The 16,905-nt window shown below is 52.2% G+C and overlaps 1 protein-coding gene across 1 annotated transcript in view; it reads left to right on the top strand.

Moving 5' to 3' along the window:
* Nucleotides 1–2,120: 2,120 nt before the first annotated feature.
* Nucleotides 2,121–16,905, top strand: part of CFAP74 (cilia and flagella associated protein 74) — a 64,763-nt gene continuing 49,978 nt past the window's right edge. The window contains exons 1-2 of the mRNA XM_032494963.1: nt 2,121–2,269; nt 6,592–6,695. The gene's annotated coding sequence lies outside the window, so the exon portion shown is untranslated. The remainder of the gene's footprint in view (nt 2,270–6,591; nt 6,696–16,905) is intronic.

Below are 16,905 nucleotides of genomic sequence, written 5' to 3'. Positions count from 1 at the left end.
CACTTAGCATAATGTCTTCAAGGTTCATCCATGTTGCAGCAGGTGTCAGAATTTCATTCCTTTCTGAGGCTGAATAATATCGATGGACACTTGGGTTGCTTCCACCTTTTGGCTGTTGTGCACAATGCTGCTGTGAACCTTGGTGTACAAATATTTGTTCAAGTGTTTAATTTTAATTAATTAAAATTTAAATAGCCACATGTGTCCAGTGGCTACCATATTGGACAATTCTAGACCTTTTCAGTGGACAGAGCTAAGAAATACATTTTAGAAGAAAAAACTGTATTAATTCATACTACTATTCCCATTCAAATACAGTCTTACAGGTTTTTCCGTTTCTTATTTTACCTCTTACCTTTTTATTTCTTCTCTCAAGCTAGAAATATTGGTTTGTAATATTACCATATTACTTATTTGCCTTACTGCATTTCATATAATTCCAGAACAGCAATGTCAATATTATTACAAAAACCAGGATTACTGCAAAGAAGTTAAGGTTTCTTTGCAGCTCTTTTTGCCCTTAGGATAGTCTACTACGTATGCACAACCCAATTGTTGAGTATCAAACTCACCTAAAATGATCGTTTTCTGTCTGGTTAAGCCCCCAACCTGGCATATAGTTAGGTGGTTTTTTTGTTTTTGTTGTTGTTGGTTTTTTTTTTTTTTTTCATTTTGTTTCCAATTTTGAGGAGGTTTTTTTTTCTGTTTGATTTATTTTTGGTTTTATAATTTTGCAGTTCTATAGCCAAACGTACAAGCACATTTAGAGAAATCTAATTTCTATTCCTCACCCTCCTGCCCCGGTTGGTAAGCACTTTTATGTTACTTTTTAATGTAAAGAAATTAGCATGTTCTTACTGCTCCCACCCCATCTGATAAAAGAATATACACACCATTCTGCACCTAGGTTTTCCCCCTAGCAGTATGTTCTGGAGATCACGTAGGCGTACCTCTCACAGCTGTTCTGTGTGCAGCTGTGCACGGCCTCCTGGCCAGTTCCTGCTGGTGGACGTTGGGCTCCTCTCCGTCTTTTGGTGCCCTTCTCTTCTTTATGAGAAAGTGCACTAATCACTAACATGGACTGGCCCAGAGAAGCAAAGCTGATAAGGAAGAAGCCCCAGAATTTGGGTAGGGCAGGGAAAGAACAATTTCTCTTAGAAAAACTGTCACAGGCTGACATGGCGACTCAGTTCTGTTCAAGTCCACACCTGGGCACCACAGCCAGCGATGAAGGCAGAGATGCCCCGTGTACCCCGGACAAGCCCCCAGTTCTCCTGGGCACCACGGCCGGTGATGGAGGCAGAGATGCCCTGGTGTCACCCGGACAAGTCCCCAGTTCTCAGGTATGCTGCCCTTGCAGCAACACTTGCGGGCTCTGATGATCGCCACCCCAGGATAAAACGAAAGGACTTCGTGGGCCTCGCTGTGGCATTAAGAGCCAGTGGCCAAAGCCAGTGAGTGGCCGGCAGGGCCGGCGGCCTTGCAGGTGGCATGCAGGCGGGGTGCTGGGAGGAGCGGGGCTCTGCGAGGGCGGGGAGACCGCGACTCACTCTTGCGTCCAGGGCCAGCACTGAGCGCGCTGGCTAGAGGGACCTTTCCCTCACGCCCTCACATCCCCGCCGCAAACACACCCCAGGGGCCAGGAGACTGGAGAGGGAGCACGATGAGAGAATAGGCGGAGGTGTGACGGGCCACGCGGGGCCTCGGGCAGGGGGCTGGGGGCTGGGGGAGGCGTGCAGCAAGCTCAGTTCAGCTCCAGCCCAGCTTGGCATATGGCGTCAGAGCTCTCATCTTAAAAAGGGATGAGAGACGTCGCGATTTCACGTGCACGCTCCTGTTTTTAAAATTGGCAACTAACCCGAACTTCAACCTTCTTGGGCCAAACCACGGGAGGCAGCCTGGCGGGGCGTCCGGGCCACCGAGCAGCGCTGATCTCCTCCGCCCCGCCCGGTGACCCAGGTGCCCCAGGTGCCCCCGCGCCCCTCGGCTCGCAGCCTGGGCCTCGGCCAGCGCGCGGGTCCAGGTCGACGGCCCCTGACACAGCGCGCCCCCCTCCCGCGCTCCCGGCGCACCTGCCGCCTCGGCCACACTGCGCCTGCGCGGCGGGGACGCCGGACCGAGCCATCGCCAGGGCGGGGGAGCGCGGACACCCCCGCCGCGGTGGGGCCGTCCGTTGCCATGGCGCCGCCCGCTCCCAACCGCGCCGCTCGCTGCCCGCTCGGCTCGGCTCGGCTCGGCTCGGACCGGACCGCGGCGCGTTCGCTGAGAGGTGGGTCCGTTGGCCCGGAGCCCGGGGCTGGGCTCGGGGGCTTTGGCCGCCCCCAGGCGCGAGTCAACCGCTCATCGTGCGAGTTCTGCCCGAGAAGTAACCGCTAGTGCGGCGCGGCCGCGGCTGGTTTCAGGGACCCCCGGGCGCGGGGCAGCCGGGTTGGGGCCCTGCCCCCGGCCCTGCGCGGACGACGCGGTGTGGTCAGAGCGCGTGTGGGAAACCTTGGAGCAGAGCTCAGGGTAGGCCCGGCTGGTGCGAAAAGGGACCCCGAGGGTCCGGGCGGAGCAAAGCAGGGGCGCAATTCCTAATTCCGAAGTCGTCGGCATTTGGCTTTTCGTGGTGCATCTGTTTCTGGAGACCTCTATTTTCCTGTTTTCCATAAACTTATACCCCTTTTATCTGCTCGCGTTTCTGTATCTAGCACTTTCCTTGAGCATCTGCTCTGCGCCAAGTACCGAACTAGGCGACGAGCCGGCCTGCGCTGGTACCCACAGTTCAGAGCATCCCCTGGTAGACGTTCTCTGCAGTCAGATGCCGTGTAAACCCACAGGTACAGCTGAAGGGCTGGTTATAAAGCCAGCGTCGGTAGTCACACCCCAGTCCGGAAACAGAACCTTGTCAGCACCCGGAAAGTCAGCCCAGCCCACACAGACCCCTCCCCGTGACCAAAGGCTAACTTTTGTGATTCTAATTTCCTTGGTTCTCTTTAGTTTTACCACTTTGAAACAATATGCTTCATCTGGTTTTAACCCCTATGTAGGAATAATACTATGTTCTTTTTTTAATTTTTGAAATAATCCCAAATTTACATAAAAATTGCAAGTTCAGCATAAAAAACTTCTGGAGCATTTGAGAATAGGTTACCTACGTGGTGGCCTGTCACCTCCAAATACTTCCGAGTGTGCTCCCCACACCCGGGCCGTTCTCCAGCAGCACCACAGCACGGCCGTCAGCATCAGGACAGTAACACAGATGGGCCTCGAGGTCTAAGGCTCAGGCTCCATGCAGCCTGTTTGGCCAGGTGACCCCACAAAGGCAGAGAAACAAAATGACCCAGGCTGGGGTCCCACACTGCGCTGAGTTGTCGTGTTTCTTTAGTCTCCCTCGGTCCAGAACATTCCTCAGGCTTTCCTGGCCTTTGTGACCCGCTCACCTTTGAAAGTCACAGGCCAGTTACTTTGCAGGGAGCCCCATCCGTTTGGGTGTGTCTGGTGTCTCCTCATGACCAGGTTACTACATCTTTGTCAGGAAAGTCCCAGGAGTGACGCTGTGTGTCACTCGGCTCCTCACATCCTCCAGGTGGCTCACAGTGGCCCTTCTCACCCATTACCAACGATACTTGCTTTGATCACGTGATCACGGTGGTGTCTGCCGGCGTCTCCACGGGGAAGTCAAGTTTCCCTTTGTGGCTGACAAGGGTTTGGTTGGGAGGTGCTTTGAAGCTGTGCAGCTCTGTCGTCCCTCCCAGGCTTGAGCTGCTGGCCTCGCCGTGGACACCACACCACGCTGCCTGGGCCCCGATGCCCGACGTGGGACTGCCTCCCTCCTACTCGGGCTCGGACATCCCGTCTGGGCCACGGCGTGAACCCGGGTTCCCCTGCCCTCCTAGGGCGGAAAGGGGAAGAAGAGCTGTGTGCGTGCGTCCATCTCCCCCCCCCCCCCCCCCCGCGGCTGTGTTTGCGCCACTCCCCTGGCTGCCCAGAGCAGGAGTGGCTCATTGGTCCGCGTCAGCGCTCAGAGCCTGCAGCCAGAGTCACGGCCTCCTGCTGCGGAGGCCGAGGGCTGATCCCTGACTTCCTGCTGTTATGAGCAGTGCTCTGTGAGGTCTTCTTTTTCTGGGATTGGGGGAGGTCATTAGGTTTCTTTATTTATTTACTATTTATTTTAATGGAGGTGCTGGGCGTTGAACCCAGGCCTCGTGTATGCTCGGCACGTGCCTGCCCTGAGCTACACCCTTCCCCTCAGTCAGATCCCCTTGCAGCTCCTGGTGTTTGTGTGTTAGGAGCTCAGTTGTGTCTCCTCAAAAAAAAGGGTACATTGAAGTCCTAGCCCCCAGCATGGCAGAACGTGACCTCATCTGGAAGCTGGGTCACTGGAGATGCAGTTAGTTAAGAAGACGTCGCACGGAGGGTAGTGGGCCCCGATCCAGCACACAGGGGTCTTTATATGGGTGGGGGGGGATTTGGACACAGACACAGAGAGGATGTCACATGGACTAGAGTCGTGCTGCCATGAGCCAGGGAACCACCAGGGCTGGGGAGAGGCCCGGGGCAGCGTCTTCCCTCCCCCAGGTGGAGCTGGACCTCGGCTGCAGGTCGCTGGCCTGCCGGGCGCAGAGGCGGCACGTTGCGTGGTTCGGAGACCCTGTTTGTGATGCACGGTTCCGGCGGTGCCAGGACTCGTGTCCAGCACCTGAGGGTTCCTGTCGGGTAAACACCTAGGGGAGCAGCTGCAGAGTCAGAGGGTGCGGTAGACGGAACCGCAGCCCCAGGGACGTCTGTGTCCTGACACCTGGGACACACCTGTGAGTGTGGGTTCCAGGCAGCGGGGGATGTAGGTGCTCAACCAGCCGACTCTAAGACGGGGAGGGTCCCCTGGGTTCTCCGGGCCCAGTGCAGCCGCGGAAGAGGGAGGCACCAGGAAGGCCCCGGACGTGCCTGGCTGTGAAGTTGGCAGGATGGGGCCTCTGGAACCTGGAAACGGCAGGAAAACAGATTCCCCCCCCCCAGAGGCCCCAGAGAGGAGCACAGCCCTGCTGACCCCCAGCAAGACTCACTTCAGACCTCTGACCTCCAGAATTGTGAGACAGTAACCTTGCACGAAGTCACCGAGTCCTGGTAATTCCTGCGGCAGCAGCAGGATGCTGGTCCAGGGCGCGTGCGGCTCTGACTTTGCTAGGAGATGCCAAACCCTCTTCACAACCCTGCCCCGGTCTCCTCTCCTGCCCTTGGTGTGTGGCCGGCCAACTCTGCTGCATCATGGCCCGCCTGCACTCGGGGGGTCAGACTTGTGTCACCGTGCGACCCCTGCGTGATACCGGTTTATTGTGGCGGACATGCATTTCCCTAATTACAAATGAGGCTGGGCAACTTTTTTGGGTTTATTACCAAGAGATAGTTCACCATGCAACCAGGACCCTGTTAAAAGTTAAAGGGAACACTGTTGATAACGCCAGGAAAACAGGCCCGAGTCAGGGCGTGCTGACAGGGGACGTGTGGCGGCCCTGCTCACTGGACACGGACCGTCCTTGACGGTGACCAGCCAGCTCGAGTCCCACCAGGTGGCTGTCGGGCTGTCCATCTTCTTTATTGGTTTGTGGGCATTCCTTATGTGTCTGGAAGGTGATCTTAGGAAATTTGGGAAACACATTTTGGGAAATGCGTTACATTTATCTTCTAATTTGTAGCTTTTCTTTAACTCTCCTTAGGGTTCCCCTGAATGACAGTTTTCGGTTTAAATGTATGTGACTGCCAGCTTCTCCGCTTGGGGCTTCATGGTCTTGGTGTCTCATTTCAGAAACCCTGACGTCATGGTGCCCCCTTCTCTGCAGTAGAGTTTTGTCCTCACTTGTGAGTCTTTTGTCCTCGTGGGACTGACTTCCTGGGCGGGTGCCCCACCTCTTGGCATGATGATGGAGATGTGTGTTCCTTGCCCAGTGCTGGCACACGTGCACACGCACACACATATGCACACACACACACGCACAGCCCTGTCAGATTTTGGTGGGGGCTTTAGTGAATCTTTGGAGCAATTTGGAGAGAAGTGGCATCTTGGCAACATGGAGTCTCCAGTACTTAAACATGCACCTCTCCATTTATTTACTTATATTGGCTTTATTCCTTTTTTGGACTTTTATTATGGACAATTTCAAACTCACGAAAGTAGGGAAATGGTCAGACGGACGCACAGGCACCCGCCACCCCCTCGCTATCTCCTTCTAGTTCTCGGCTGATGCGTTTTGGAGAAAACCCAGGTGTCACATTTCACCTGTGAACACTGTAGTGTACAGTTCTAACAAGTAGCGCCTTGTTTTCAGCAGAACCACGAAACTGCCAGCAACCCCAACAAAATTAACATTAATTTTGTAATAAAACCTAACACCAGGTGGTGTTCACTTTCCCATATTATCTCAAAAGTGCCTTTTACAGTCTCTTGCGTGACCCCGGATCCAGACAAGGGACCTCCCCTCCTCTTCCTCGCACGTGGTTGACTTGTCTCTTAAGGCTTTAAAATTTAAGACTGTCCTTCCCCCTCCCTTTTTCCCCAGTGACATCCAGTGGTTGAAGAACCTGGTTCATCTCCTGCGTTTCCTTTTTATTTAGGTCCCGTGTGCTGTCACCGAGCAGGGCTCCCGCAATCTCCCGTCAGGCAGGGGTCCCGTAGGTGCTTTGCTGTGTGCATTCCCCGGGACCTCCGACTCGCTGAGGTAATTGTAAGAGATAAGTTTTCCAAATCTTATCGTCTCATGTTTGTCCTGATAAATGAGAGAATCACTGATTTTCACTATTGAATTTATATGTAGTAATATTACTAAATTGTCTCAATAATAGTAACAATTTACCTTCTAATCTGTATTCTCTGCACGTGCAGTCATGTTAATATGAAAATGACGACTGTCTTCCCCTTCCATCCTCACGCCTTTTCTTTCATTTTTCTTGTTTTTTTTCTTTTTTTAATATTCTTTTTTTAGTTGAGGTACAGTCAATTACAATATGTCAACTTCTGCTGCACAGCACACTGTCCCGGTCATGATACACAAACATAAATTCATTTTCACGTTCTTTTTCATTAAAGGTTATTGCAAGATATTGAATATGGTTCCCTGTGCTCTACAGAAGAAATTTGGTTTTTTCTCTATTTTTGTATGTAGTAGTTAATATTTGCAAATCGCGAACTCCCAGTTTTATCCCTTCCCACTCCCTTTGCCCACTGGTAACCATAAGATGGTGAACTCTGCCAGCAAGTCTGTTCCTGTTTGTAGATGAGTTCGCAGTGTCCTCTCTGCCTTCCTGGTTGTTCTGGTCGGGCGACCCCGGGGACGTGAAGTGGCGGTGGCTTCAGACAGCACCCCTGTTTTTTTCTCCCTCTTAAAGGCAACCCCTCCAGTGTTTACGACTGAGCGCGACGTGCCAGAGGACTGCGGTGGCATGCGGCCTCTGCCCTCTGCGGCTGGGGGAGGCCGCGGCCCTGGGATCGTGGTGCCCGAGTCCGCTCGGACTCCCAACAGCCTGACCTGCGGAGAGGAGAGGTGGGCTGAGGGCGGGCAAAGTGACCCGGGCGCCCCTTTGGAAGATAAGCCCGGACAGTTTGCAGGTGTCCGGCAGTGTCCACCCTAGACCTGCGCCCTCAAACCAGCAGAGGAACGGAGCATTCTGTTGCCCGGGGGCCCACATCTCCAGGGGATTCCAGGAGGCGCTGGCGCGTGGGCAGGTCTATCAGGACAGCGGAGTCTCTACCTGCTGAGAGGCCCAGACACCCTTCCAGGTGCCCTGTGAGTTGGAAACTTGTCATAATAACACGGGAGACCTTACCTGGCCTGTTGGAACATTCTGAAGCAAACTGGACTTTCTAGCAGTGAGTGGAAAGCAGCTGCCCTGAGAACCTGGGTGTCTCCTCGATCCACGTCAGTGTCTGGTGTACTCAGGAATTACGTAAAGGTGGTCATACGCCGGAAACAACCTCACTTCTAGTGCAAGTCTGCCGAGTCTTTGCAAAGCGCAGGCAGGATGCTGAACTTCAGCAGCGCCTGTCCTGCGTCAGCTGGACAGGCTGAGGGGGGGCTGAGGGGGCCACTCCCTGCAGCCTGCTCCCTTGTGAGCGGAGCCGGCCTCCGGCGCGAGGGGGCGTCCCGTCCGCGTGCCGCCGGGCTGGCCGCCGCGCTTCACCTCGGGTTTCGTGTCTGTGCTGAGGGTGAGGCTGGGCTGGAGCTCCCTTTGTCTGTTTTCGCCATCAGGCTCTGGTAACAGACGCCACCAAGCCCACAATCTGCGCCGGGGAGTGGACCTTCGGTGTCTCCCCCTGGAAGGATGTGTGTGAAAGGGGGCCTCGGAGCCTAGAGTTTCTGGGTGGGAACGTATTTGACCGTTGAATGGATTTCCTTTGTGCCTATGGGAATTTTCAAGTTTTCTATTTTTTGTTCTTTGCAGTTTTTTTGAGGTGGGAGATAGTTAGGGTGATTTATTTTACTGGACGTGCCGGGGGTTGAACTCAGGACCTTGTGCGTGCTGAGCGTGTGCTCTGCTGCCGAGCTGCACCCTCCCCATTACTGTTTGTTCTAGAAGCAGCTTTGGTTATAATATTTTTCTAATGATTTGTCCATTGTCTAGACTTCTGAATGCATTGCTGTAAGGCTGCTCGCACATCTTCGAAACACCTGGAATCTGCAGTGTCCGCAGTTACGGGCCCTTTGCTCCGACGGGGTGATCGGCTCCTTCTCTTTTTGTTTACCAGCTTCATTAGAGGTTCGTTGATTGTATAAATCTTTTAAAAGGACAGACTGTTGGCTTTGAGGAACACCTCTGTCACGTGTTTGCTCTTTGCATTAATTTCTAATCTAATTTTCTTCCGTCTACTTCCTTTGGGTTTATACTGGAGCTCTTTTCACAGCTCCTTGAATTGGGTGCTCAGCACCTTAGGTTCTAGTCTGTCTCCTCCTTTAGGATCACAGGTTTGCTCTGTGCTAACTTGGCTGCACTCAGTTTGTTACATGATGTTTTCAGTGTAACTCAGTTCAAAACATTTTCTAATTTCCACTATGATTTTTCCTTTGATCCATATAGGTTGCTTAGAAGTGAGTTCTTTACTTTACAAAAATAAGATGAACTTGTAGTTCTCTATTTTCCCTTCCGGTTCTGTTGAGGTAGCATTGCCGTACAGCACCGTACAGCCTTAAGGTGCACAGCGCGGTGATCTGACCTACGAACATCAGGAAACGATCACTATAAATTTAACGAACATTCAGCATCTCATACGGACACAAAATTAAAGGAACAGGAAACACTGGTTCTTGTGATGAGAACTCTTAGGATCTACTCTTAATGGCTTCCGTCTACAGCTCAGAGCAGGATTAGCCACGTTCCCCACGTTGTGGCAGCTGGGAGCCTGTGCCTTCTGACTGCCTTTATCCAACTCACCCCCCATAACCCCAGTGTGACCTCTTTCTGTGAACTTGTTTGTGGAGTGTGACTGACTTGAAGTCCCAGGTTAGCTCCTGTTGTACAACGGAGTAATTCCACACTTCTGTGCATTTCAAAGTGACCACCACGGAGAGTCCGGTTAGGACACAGCACCGCACAGGGAGATCACGGAGCCACTGCACGTCTCGGGCCGGGGCCTCGTTTACTCTGCACCTGGAGGTTTGCACCTGTCAGTGCCTCTCACCCTCTGCTTTGCTCCCCCGACCCCAGGCAGCCACGTGTTTGTTCTCTGCATCTATGACTCTGTTTCTGTTTTATTTTGTTTGCTCATTTGTTTTGTTTTTTTGATTCTACATAGAAGAGAAATCACATAGCATTTCTCTGTCTGACTTACTTTACTTAGCATGAGACCCTCTAGGTCCATCCATATTTTTGCCAGTGACGAGATTTCATTCTTTTTTATGGCTGAGTAGTATTCCATTATGTGTACACCGCATCTTCTTTATCCACTCGTCTGTTGATGGGCACTTAGGTTGCTTCCATATCTTAACTGTTGTGAATAATGCTGCAGTGAACGTAGGGGTACAAATATCTTTTCAAATGGTTTTGCATTTTCTTTGGATATATGCCCAGGAGTGGAATTGCTGGATCATATGATAGTCCTCTTTTTACTTTTTTGAGGAACCTCCGTACTATTTTCCACAGCGGCTGCACCCGTTCACATCCCCACCAGCAGTGCCCGAGGGCTCCCTTCCTTCCACATCCTCACCAGCGTTTATCTGTGGCCTTTTTGGTGATGGCCGTTCTGACAGGTGTGAGGTGGTGTTTCCTTGTGGCTTTGACTTGCATTTCTCTGACCAGGGATGTTGAGCATCTTTCCACGTGCCTGCTGGCTGTCTGTGTGTCTTCTTTGGAAAATATCTGTTCAGACCCTCTGCCCACTTTTTAACTGGGTTGTTCAGGTTTTGAATATTGAGCTGTAAGAGTTCTATGTATCTGGGGTATTAACCCCTCATCGGATGTACTGTTTGCAAATACCTTCTCGCATTCAGTCGGCGGCCTGTTCGTTTTGTTGTTTCCTTCTCTGCGCCCAAGCGTTTCAGTTTGATGTCGGCCCATTTATTTGTTTTTGCTTTTGTTTCCCTTGCTTTTGGAGACGAATCAAAAAAATATTACCGAGACATGTCAAAGAGTTTACTACCTCTGTTTCCTTCGAGAAGTTCTATCATTTCAGGTCTTACGTTTAAGTCTTTAACTTACTTTGAGTTTGTCTTAGGGCATGCTGTAAGAGAGTAGTCCAGTCTGACTCTTCTGCAGGTAAGCTGTCCAGCTTTCCCAACGCCCAGCGCTCACTGCACAGGCTGCCTTTTCCCTGCCGTACTTTCTGCCTCCTTTATTTCGGGTTATAACCCACACACGTGTAGGTTTATTTCCGGGCTCTCTATTCTGTTGCATGGCTGTGTGTCTCGCTTTGGTTGATTTACAGATATTGAAACATCCTTGGATGGCTGGGGTAAACCCCCCTGGATCACGGTGTATGAGCCTTTCAATGTGCTGTTGGGTTCAGTTTGCTGATATTTTGTTGAGGATTTCTGCATCTCTGTCCGTCAGCAATACTGGTGTGTCATTTTCTTTTTTGTCATGTCTCAGTCTGGCTTTGGTATCGGTGGTGCTGACCTCGTGGGATGGGTTTGGAAGTGCTCCTTGCTCTGCAAGTTTTGGAGATAGCTTGAGAAGGGTAGGTGCAAAGTCCTCTCTAAATGTTTGGCAGAAGTCACCTCTCAAGCCGTCTGGCCCTGGACTTCTGTTTATTGGTAGGTTTTTTAAATTAATTGTCTCAGTTAATCTCTTAGGGTCCTTTGTGCTTCTGTGGTGTCAGCTGTAACTTATTTTCGCATCTGCTTTTCTAGATTTGGGCCGTCTTCTCCTTTTCTTGGTGAGTCTGGCCAAAGGCCCATCGATTTTGCTTCTCTCTTCAAAGAGCCTGCTCTTAGTTTCGTTGACCTTTTCTGCTCTTTTCGGCCTCTGTTTCATTTGTTTCTGCTCTGATCTTTATGATCTCTTTCCTTCCGCTCGCTGTGGGTTTTGTTTGCTCTTCTCTCTCTCTCGCTTTAGGTGTGAGGTCAGGGTGTGTGTCCGAGACGTTTCCTCAGGCAGGGTTGTGTCGCCATAATCATCCCTTTTAGAACTGCTTTGCTGCGTCCCAGAGACGGTGGATCATTTGCTTTTCATTTCCATTTATCTCCAGGTATTTTTAAAATTTTTCTTGGACTTCTTCAGTGATTCATTGGTTGTTTAGTAGCATATTTTGCAGTTACTTTTCCTTGTAGTTAATTTCTAGTCTCATAGCACTGTGGTCACAAAAGGTACCTGATATGATTTCAACTTCCTTAAATTTACTGAGACTCGGTTTGTGGCCTAGAATGTGGTCTGTCCTGGACACTGTTGCATGTGCACTGGAAGAGGATGTGTACTGTGCTGGGTTTGGACGAAATGCTCTGTATGGATCTACTAAGTTCCCTTGGTCCAGCGTGCTTCCTTGCTGCTTTTCTGTCTGGGTGGTCTGTCCACTGACTTGCGTGGGGGCTGAGGTCCCGCTGCGAGCGCTGCTGCCCGTGTCCCCTTTACGTCTGGGATGCTGGCTCGTGCTCTGGGTGCTCCTATGCCGGGCCTGTGCGTTTACAACTGTTATATCTTCTTCTTGGATTGATTACATGATGTTCTTTTTTATCTCCTGTCACAGTCTTTGTTTTAAAGTCCATTTTGTCCGATGTAAGCATTGCTACCCCAGCTTCTTTTGATCTCCGTGTGCGCGGAGCACCTTTTTGCATCCCCTCACTTGCAGTCTGTGTCTGTCTTCAGATCTAGTGCGAGTCTCTCGCAGGCAGCACACGTTCAGGCCTTGCTTTTGGAGCCACTTGGACCCTGTGTGTTTTGACTGGAGCGTTCAGTCCGTTTGCTTTTAAAGTAATTATTCACAGATATGTGCTTTTGCCTTGTTAATTGTCTGGCGGCTGCTTCGTCGTTCCTTTTCTGCTCCTTTCTTCCTCTGCTCTCTCCGCTTGTGATCTGAGGACTGTCTCTAGGGTTGCGATTGGACTCCTTGTTCTTTTGTGTGTGTGCCTGTTACGGAGGTTTGGTTTGTGGTTACTGTGAGGTTTACGTACGGCCGTGGATGTATCTGTGCCGATCTCCTATGCCCACTCTCATTTCAGCCACCCTGCATTTTTGCCCCCCAACACCACGTTTTCTGGTTCTGAACCCTCGTTTCACTTCTGTCTTGTGCGTCCCGCACTGCTTCCCACGGAGACGGGTGGCCGCGCCGCCTCGCCTTGGAGCCGCCGCGCTGGCTTCAGGGGCGGCTGACCTGCTGCCTGTACTGTGTGTTTGCCTTTAGCAGTGGGGTTTTTCCTTTTGTAGTTTTCATGTTTCTGGTTTTGGCCTTTTCTTTTTTGTTTAGAGAAGTCCCTTTAACGTTTCTGCGAAGCTGGTTTGGCAGTGCTTAACTCTCAGCTTTTGCTTTTGCTTCCTCCGTCGAATCAGAGCAGAAGCCTTGCCAGACGGGGTGTCCTGGTCGCAGGCGTCCTGGTCGCAGGCGTCCCCTGTCTCAGTTTAAAGGTAGCGTGCCCCTCCCTTTGGCCGACAGTGTTGTGGGAGTTCCCTTGTGCGTGACTTCTTTCCTTCCCGTTGCTCCTTTTAATATTCTCTCTTTGCTTTAATTTTTGCCGTTTCAATTATGGTGTGTCGTGGTGTGGTTCTCTTTGGGTTCATCCTATTTGGGACTCATGTGATTCCGGGACCTGGATGTCCGTTTCCTCCCCCAGGTTAGGGAGTTTTTCAACTTTTATGTCTTCAGGGATGTTCCTTGCCCCTCTCTCCTCTCCTTCTGGGACCCCATAATGCGAATGTTAGTGTGCTGGGTGTTGTCACAGAGGCCTCTTAAACTGTCCTCATTTCTTTTTATTCTTCTTTCTGTTCACTCTCACTGATGTCCACTCCTCTGTCTCCTGGTTCGCCGGCCCATTCCATTGTGTCACCAATCTGCTGGTGATTCCTTCTTGCGTGTTTTTTAATTTCAGTTCCTCATCTCAGTTTGTTTCTTTGTGTTTTCTCTGTTAGACTCTTGTAGCCTTGCGCTGTGCTCACCCAGTCTTCTCCCAGGTCCTCTGAGCATCTTTACAGCCACAGCCTTGAACTCTTTATCCAATAGGTTGCATATCCCCTCCACTTCGTTCTTCCCTGGGGTTTTATCTTGTTGCCTCATTTGGAACCTATTCCTCTGTTGTCTTATTTTGCCTAATTTGCTGTTTTTACTCCTATGTACTTGGTAGGTTGGTTGCACTTCCAAAGCTTGGAGACGAGGCCTGTTATAGGAGTCCTTTTACGTCACCAGCACTTCCCCTGTGGTCACCAGAGCTGTATGCTCCAGGGGTGTCCCTGCGTGGCTGTGTGGGTCCTTCTGTTGTGGTGGGTGACTATGTGGGTGATCTGGTAGGTGTGGCAGCCCCCTGGTCTGGTTGGTTGCCAGGCCCAGCCTTGTGAGGAGGCTCTGGTCACTTGTGGGTGAGGCTGGGTCACTTGGCACCTGGTTGCAGAGGCCCGGATAGTCCCAGGGCTAGTTTTGGCCCACTGGTGGGCAAAGCTGGGTTCCAGGGTGGGTGGCTGCAGGGCCTGGTTGTCCAGGAGCTAGCATCAGGCCACTGGTGGATGGTGCTTGTTCCTGACATGGTTGGCTGCAGGGTCTGGGGTGTCCCTCCCAAACTGGTGTCAGCCTGCTTGGGAGTGGGGCCAGGGCAGCTAGCTGAGGGGTCCAAGGTGTCTTGGAGCTGGTGTTGGCCTGCTGGTGGGCAGGGCCAGGGCACAGGGGTGTCCGAGGCCTGGTGTCCACCTGCTGGTGGGCAGGCTGGGTCCTTATGCAGCAGGCTGTGGGGCTGTGGTGGTCCTGGGCTGGCACCTGCCCTCTGGACAACAGGGCTGGCTGGGGCCCACCTGCGGGTGGGCGACGCTGGGTCCTTGGGTCTCCCCTTGCAGGGCTGGGGGTCCAGGAACCAGTGTAAGTCCACTGATGAGCAGAGCTGAGGCCCAGGGCTCCTGGGGTGCCTGCCCACTGGTGTACAGGATCAGGCACTGGGCCCTCAGGTGGACAGAGCCAGGTCCTGGGGCTGCTGTGTGCTCTGGGGGTCTTAAGGCAGCCGGCCTTCTGGTGGGTGGGACTGTGCCCCCTGCCCAGCTGCCGATCAGCCTGAGGCGTCCCCGTGCTGGTGCCGACAGGCTGCTGGGCGGGGCTGGGCCCCGGCACTGACTGGTAGAGGAGGACTCCACAGTGACACCCGCCAGCACCAGTGTCCACGTGGCAGAATGAGCTCCCAAAATGTCTGCCCCCATGTCTGTGTCCCCAGGGTGACCGCTAATCTCCTCCTGCGTCTCCGGTGGTCTGACCCAGGCTGCTCTCAAGTTACTGCTGCTGCCGTGGGCCCTGGAGCAGGGGAGTCTGTGTGCGCTGTGAAGTGGAGCCTCTGTTCCCCCGGCCCTCCGGGTCTCCTGGACGTAAGCCGTGCTGGCCTTCAAGCCAGATGTTCTGGTGGTTCACCCTCCCAGCGCAGGACCCCTAGACAGGGGAGCCTGAAGTGGGGCTCAGACCCCTGGCTCCTGGGGGAGCTTCTGCAGTTGTGCTTGTGCTGCGGTTGTGGGTCGCCCCCCAAGGTGTGGTCCTGACTTCACCACGTCTCACCCTCCTACCTGTCTCGTTGCGGCCCCTTCTCTGTCTTCGGTGGGAGAAGGTCTTTCCCGCTAAGCTTCTGGTCCTTCTCGTCAGTCTGGCTCTGTGAATCGTGAGGGCCTTGGCGCCGTGGGGGGCGGCGAGCTCAGGGCCTCCCTACTCCGCCACCCCAGCCGCGTCCTCGCTGTTTCTGATTCGGGCTGATTGATTTGGTCAGAGATCAGACGTGTGGGAGTTTAGTCCTTGGATACGTATCGAGTCCTGCTTTGGGACCAGTAGATCATTTTTCTAAATATCCTGCGTGTGGTTTAAGGGAGCGCTTAGAACCCTGTGCTTGTTTATATTCTGTGTACGCCTGCAGGGCTCAGGCTGTTAATGGTGCTGCTTGAACGTATGGCATCGATGACTCAGGGTGTCTGGCTTTGCGTCAGTTCCCGAGAGAGTCAGGCCAGCCTTTCCCGCTGAAGTCTGTGCCTCGGACCTTCCCGCTGGTCTGCCGGCCTTTGCTCCGTCTACTTTGCGCGTTGACTCCCGGGTGCAAGGCTGCCGTGTCTTCCCGGCGACTGAGCGCGTGGTCACGACGCGGCCTCCGCTGCCACTCCTGCTTTTTCCCTGAAGTATTTCTGTCTGTTTCTAGACAACTGCACTAGCTTCCTATTTATAGTTTCTATAGTGTGTCTTTTTCTGACTTTTAAAATGCAGTGCTTCTGTACGTTATTGTTGTAGAATTCTCTTTTAAATGGAAAAAAGTTAGCTTTTTGGTGTTGTGTTTGGTTTTTCAATCCAGTTTGGTAAGGTGGTCACTTACATATTCGTATTCTTGCCTTCACTTAGGTTTTAACCTGATGATTTCTTATTGTCAGTTCTTCAAGGTTCTTAAGACAATTAAAATACATTCTTCCCAGCATTTCAGGTCATTTTCACGCTGGCCAGGCAATTCCCAAAACAGGTTCCAGCTGCTTCTTAAGCATGTTTTAGCAAACCCCAGTCTGATCGTGTTTCACCTGCATGTCAGGGGCGCCCGGGTCCCAGCCCGCCAGCTTGTGTGACGCACGTGGGGCTTCGGGGACACTCCGCTCATCCTTGCACTCCCCGCCTTCTGCTTTGTTCACGCTGTTTCTTCTTCCATTTGTTCATCTCTGTGGACTCACGTACTGAAAAAAACAGAACCCTTCCCCTGTCGCTTAAGGGAGGGCTTGAGGTGGATCAGAGGCCACCTGCCTGGACCTGCTGCCCTTAACCAGATGTCCAGGCTGTGTGCGGTTTGATGTGGTCGTTTTAAACAGAGCTGTGTGTGTGAGGTTCCACCTCTTGTCTGACTGTCAGTTACACTGCTGCACATGTGACGCGACGAGCACGTGGAACCCACTGGCGCGGGGCGTCTTCCGAGTGCCCCGCCGTTCACAGGCTACGGGGCTGGCAGGTGTTTTCAGGTGGGGGGAACATTGTTGGTATTTTACAAGCTGCCTTAAAATTTTGCCTCTCAGAACTTCAGTGCATAACTGTTTCTTTGCAGCATTTGAAAAATAAATTAGTGACGTTGATTTATTAATTATCAAGGAAACATTAGGCTTTAGAAACATTTTTCAGAGAATTACGTGGAAGCAATTGCTAAATTAAGCAATGAAAACAAACTCATCTACAATTTTATCACCTTGTACATAGTGCCGGTGTTTAATGTGAACATTGCATACCAAGCTCTACACAGGCAAGCTGCCAGCTTCTCCGAAAGGATAATCAAAGCACAGTGAAGACTCTGGCATTCCTTAAGAACCGTTCTG

Source organism: Camelus ferus, chromosome 13, assembly GCF_009834535.1.
Source record: "Camelus ferus isolate YT-003-E chromosome 13, BCGSAC_Cfer_1.0, whole genome shotgun sequence".
Classification (NCBI taxonomy): Eukaryota; Metazoa; Chordata; class Mammalia; order Artiodactyla; family Camelidae; genus Camelus; species Camelus ferus.
This window is presented reverse-complemented; position numbering and strand designations above follow the sequence as displayed.